The following is a 5476-nucleotide window of genomic DNA, read 5'->3' on the forward strand; positions in this document are numbered from 1 at the left end:
TATGTGTTCATCCACTTTGGTAATTACCTAGGAGTGGAATTCCTGAGTCATAGGGTAGATATGCATCTCACTTTGTAAGAAACTCCTGGTTTGTTTTCTAAGGAAGCCTCACCTTATTCTTCCTGCTCTTGGCCTCCTCTGCTCTGGATAAGAAAAAAAGATTCCAAGAAACAGGAAAGGTTGGAGATGGAAGAACTTTCAGAGGTCAGCCCTCCACCCCTCATCCTGAGATGGGGACGCAGGCCCAGGGAGGGGCAGGGTTCCTCCAAGAAACCTCTGTGAAGCCTGGTCAGAGCCAGAACCAGGACTGACTGGTGTCTAGACTCTGGCCCAGTGCTTGGAAGACAGAGGCACCATGTCTTTCCAAGAAGAGAGTTGCTCCATTTACTGGGGATACACCCTGGCCCTGGCCTGGTTGGTTTAAATCGTGTTCCCAAATAGCATGCGTAGCAGACTGCCTTGTGAGAGATTAAACCTGGTTTTGTTCCTTCTTTCCCCCATTTAAGACATCAAAGAGACCCTTTTCAGGTCTAAGCGAGATTAGACTCGGGGAGAGTTAGATTGTCTCGGGTGCTTGCTCCCACGCAGACTGCACTGGGGGAGGTGAGGGTCTGCCTTCCCTGCCTGCGGAGTCTCGGCCGGCACCACTGTCCTAGGGTCAGAGATCCCTCAGCAAAGACCTCCTGCAGGCCAAGGGACTCATTTGGCAGCAAAGAAGGAGCAGAAGTGAGCACGTGCCCGTGGCGGCCACTGTCCTGCCCATCTGCCCCACCAGAAGCTTCATCCTGACAGCGCAGTGGAATGGTCTCTTAAGAGCACGGGGGAGGTGCGAGCTTGGCGATGTCACCCGCCAGGACGGGGAGCTGTCCTGAATCGGATGCGGTGTACTCCTTGAAGCAACAGCTACTCCGCAGGCAGAGGAGACGGGTCTGGGAGCCAAGGGATGGAAGTCGTTATGGCCCCGTTCCTTCCAGTGAGCACTTGAGGACTCAGGGCTTCCTGTCCTTGCAACTTTCTGCTCTTGAATCTGGAGGTCCTGGCTCCCATGGGGGATGGTGCTTCCATCGGGGACACAGTACGAGCCTTACCGACTTCAGGCTATGGCCTCCATATGGTCACTTTGGGCCCTGTGTGCCCAGAGGCTTGCAGGCACAGTGGCAGGGGCACCCTGCCCATCAAGAGCAGAGGGGACTTCTGCCACATCCCAGGGGGAGGGAGGCACACGTTTGGCGCCCAGATCCACCGGAGCCCCACTTGGACCTGCCATGCCCAGTTTTAACTGGGAGTGTGCAAGCACAGCCAACAGAGGGCATGAGTCCCTGCGGGGTTGAGGGTCTGGGTCCCCCAGCAGACAAGCCACCTAGGCCAGCAGGGGGATGAGAATTCAGCATGGGTCATGCGAAAGGGAGACGATGAGAGCCAGGTACGGCCTCGGGACCGGCTGCAGGAGCTCGTCCCACTGACATCCCTTGGAACGCCCTCCTAGACATCATGACCACATGGGTGCTGAGAGCTGCTGGGGCTACGTCCAAAGGGATGTGGTGGTGCCACAGCCACACCCCATGGCTGGGCCGGCGTGTCCACCTGTGGCCGCAAGTGTTGGCTGATGCCTGCAGCGGGGCTGCCTGTGTGGACGGCTACACTCCGCGACTGACCATCACGCTGCACAGCCGTGGCAAGGGGCGACTAACTCCAGTGCCTCTCATGCCCCACGGCCTCCTGGGGGGGTCAGCGAAAGCCAGCTGTGCTGAGACTGCATCCTTGTTTAGCTTTGTCCCTGGCCCCTCCTGCTTCCCTCCTTCTCCCTCCTGAGAGCCTTCTTTGGTAACCCACGTCCCCAAATATCCCTGCGAAGCTCTGCTCTTAGGCACCTCCTTGGTGCCTCCTCTGGCTCTTGGGCCACCAGCTCCTTGCTCCTGGAGCACCCCAGCTGTCACCCCTCATCATCTCAGTGTCTCACCTCCCTGGGGCCTCGTCACAGCTTGTGGTGCACCTGTCTTGCTTAAAGCTGGAGCAGCCCCGGTCCTGGGCGGCCCCGCCCAGGTGTGGGACTTGGCAGTTCTGGACTCAGAGCAGGGGTGACCCTTGTAACATCAGAGGGTTGTTACGTCGGTTCAGCGAGAGTCCGCTAGTGTGTACCTCGTTTCCCACAGTACTACTGGGCACGTGCTAGGAGATCATACATGCGAGCTGTGGTTGTTCTCATTTTGTGGCCTGCCCCTGCACACCTGGGCCATAGCAGGTTGGCTAGGAGTGGACCGCTTGATACAAGCTGACTCCTCAGAGTCTACCTCCTGTAACGTGGAAGTGGTACATGGTGATCGTAGTTGGTCCTGGTGCAGTTTGGAACAGTGAGGCCAGGGAGGTTTGGCGTGGCCATTTTTGCTGCAAGCACAGAGAAGCAGGGAAGCCGGGTCTGCTGCGGAGAAGCAGACCCACGGGGGGAAAGGGATGGGGGGAGGCGTTTTCTTGATACCAGGGAAGGGCATGGAATTTTGGTCTCAGGTGACAGGACTGGCTGGCCCCTTAGTGCTGGCCCCTCAAGGAGGCTAGAAATGGAGGGCCAGACCGTCCTCCTTGACCTTCTCCTGAGTCCCTCCGCCTGGCCTCCCTTTCCATGTGCTGTTTCCTCTGACAGGGACACTCCTCCCCATCCACAGCTCCCCTGTCCCTACTGGCTGCCTCCCAGTCACCCCACTCACACTTCTGCTCTCTGGCCCTCCAGCCCTCAGCCCTCCTCCCACCAGAAATTCAGAATCTGGCAGGTCTGACTAGAGCCTGACGTCGGTGGATGAGCTGGTGGACACGAGCCATCGCAGGAGGGACCGAGTGTGGAGGCTTGGCTTCGAGTCTTGGCTCTGCAGGTCACAGAATGGCTCTGCCTCAGTTTCCACACGTGCAAGATGGGATAACTACTCTACCCACCGGCTGTGGTGGAGCTCGGGCCTAGTAAGAGGCTGGTGAACAGCCCTGGCTGGGACTGGGGGTAGCTGTGAGGGACACCTGAAAAGACCAAACAGAAGGGGCCTGATCTCCAGTCTGGAAAGGGGTTTGTCATAGAGTCACTTGCTGCTGGGGCTGGTTCTCAGGCCCCATCATGCAGTTTCCTGGGGATTATGGTAACAGTGACATGGGGATGCAAAGCCTTAGCTTTGCTTGTTTCGGTTGAAACAAGCCTCAGGGCAGCAGATGGACCCAGTCCTGGGTGCTGGAACATCGGAGGGAGACCGTCACCTCTGCCAAGGCCATCTCTGTGGTGGAGGAAGGCCTCTTCCCGGCAGCTCTCCCAGGTGCCCTCCCAGGGCCGGGGATATGGGACCAAGGAACCAGGGGACTTGGGCAGTCACTATCCAACATCCCCACTTCAGGGGAACCTCCCTGTGCACTTGGTGCTCAGGCCGGTCCTCCATGTCAATGCTCCGGGGCCGGGGGTGCACCTGCATGTGTCACTGGAAAACACTGTTCCAGGGAGGCAGTGAAGAGAACCGGCGTTGGATTAAGATCTGGAGTTGAGTCTTGCCTCACCTAATGGCTGATGGTCGTGGGAACCCAAGCCAGCCAGCCTCTTTCAGCTGGCCTGAAATAGGCGTTCTCCCAGGCTGGACGACTCCTGTCCTTCCCCACGGTGTGTACTGCCCCCTCTGGACTCCCAGGCCCCCTCTGCGCTCTGCTGGACGGCGACTGGGGTCTCTGGGGCTGTGCGTGATGGACAGCGGGATGGCGCGGGTTTGGCGGAGAGTAGCTTGCATGTTTCATGGGTGCCAGGCGCCCCTCCCTTTTGTTCTTCAGAAACTGTCCTGGGATGTGATCGGAGCCAGCTTCTGCCAGGAAGTGAATGATACACAGCTGGGCCGAGGGCGGGGGGAAAATCAAGGTCAGTCCTGCAAACACGAGAGTCCTGGGAGGGGCTCCTCTGGGCTCCCCTGGCTCAGTGCTCCCCGTGGCGTCCTGCTTCGGCAGCATCTTGGGTTTGGAAAACACCAAAGGTAAGATGAGGCCTTGAGGAGGAAGCCTTACCGGAGTGCCATGCATCGTGAGGGGCACTGCCAGGCCCTCAAGGTGCATTCCTAGCGGTGGGGGTCAGGAAGGAGAAGCACTCGCCTAGGGGCTGGGCCTGCTTCTTAGGGTTTCATTCTGACTGCAGCAACTCTCCGGGAGGGTGTTGGTTCGCAATCTGAGGGCACCCTGGGCCCACCTGGGGAGTTACAGAGATTCAGATCTCCATAGTCTGGGGTGTGGCCTGGCCGCGAGTGTTTTGGAAGCTCTCCCTACAGGTGATCCGAATGTGCAGCCAGGGCTGCAAACCACCAGCTCCAAGGGTAGCAGCGTCACCTCCACTCGGATGAGGAAACAGACCTTGAGGCTAAGTTACCTTCTCAAGGTCACATGGCAAGAAGGGCCAGCGCTGGGCCCAAGCCCACGAGGCCAGGCTGGGATTTGAAAGGGGGCCATCTGGCTGTCCCCCTGCCCCCAGCACTGTCCCCTGCACACAGCAGCCGCTCAGGGGCCGCTGGTGAACAGAGGCGATGGAATCACAGAAGGGGTGGGAAGCAGAAGCAGGCAGAGAAGGATGTGGGTGTCGGAGACTCCTGCCCCATCTCAGCCCCTTACTAGCGGGGCGTCGGGCTCCTGAGCCCCACACCAGGAGGAAGCACAGCGCCCCGCCCATCCTGGAGGGGACCAGTGGCCTGTGCTGGGCCGGCAAGGGGAGAGGCCCACTCTGGTCTGGGGAAGGCATGGGGGCCCAGCAGCAGCTGCAGCTCCTTGGCCGGCAGTGGGAGGCCCTCTCCTTCCTGCAGCCTGTTTTGGTGGGTGAAACTCTAGACGGAAGCTGGAGCCAGACAGGCGCGCAGACAAGCGCATTTTCTTCAGGGCGGCCTCCTCCTCTCTGGGAACAGGACGGGGAAGGGCAGGGCCTGCCCAGGCTGACCCCAGACTGCGTTTCAGGCTGTGGGGCCCGGCAGAGCTCCCTGGGGCCTTGGTGGGGGTGGGAAGGAAAGCCCCCAAAGCTGGAGTCCAGTGGGCGGGGCTGAGTCAAGGAGTCCCAGGGCCCCAGGGCTTCCAGCTCCAGCACTGGCTGTAGGCACTTCTGCCCTGTTTCTGGCAAATCCCTGCTTGCCAGTCACTGCCGCCCACCCTGGAACCACAATGTCAGAGGACTGGAGCTGTGAAAAAGGCTTCTTTCAGGTTTCAAAACCCACCCAGGGTCCTTTTACTGATCTGCGTCACCCTAAGTGAAATGGAAGGTGGGTATGATGCCCACATGGGCTCACTCCGGACAATGCTGGTCAACTTTTCCTTTTGGAAACTGCTCCTGGTGCCCTCCCACAGGAACAGTGCTGGGCGTGGGCCCGCCCCCCCCCCCCCCCCCCCCCCCCCCCCCCAAAAGGGGGGGGGGGGGGGGGGGGGGGGGGGCCCCCCCCCCCCCCCTTCCTCTCCCCCCCCCCCCCCACCCCCCCCCCGGCCCCGGGCCCCC

This window comes from Neomonachus schauinslandi, chromosome 16 (assembly GCF_002201575.2).
Source record: "Neomonachus schauinslandi chromosome 16, ASM220157v2, whole genome shotgun sequence".
NCBI classification, from domain to species: domain Eukaryota; kingdom Metazoa; phylum Chordata; class Mammalia; order Carnivora; family Phocidae; genus Neomonachus; species Neomonachus schauinslandi.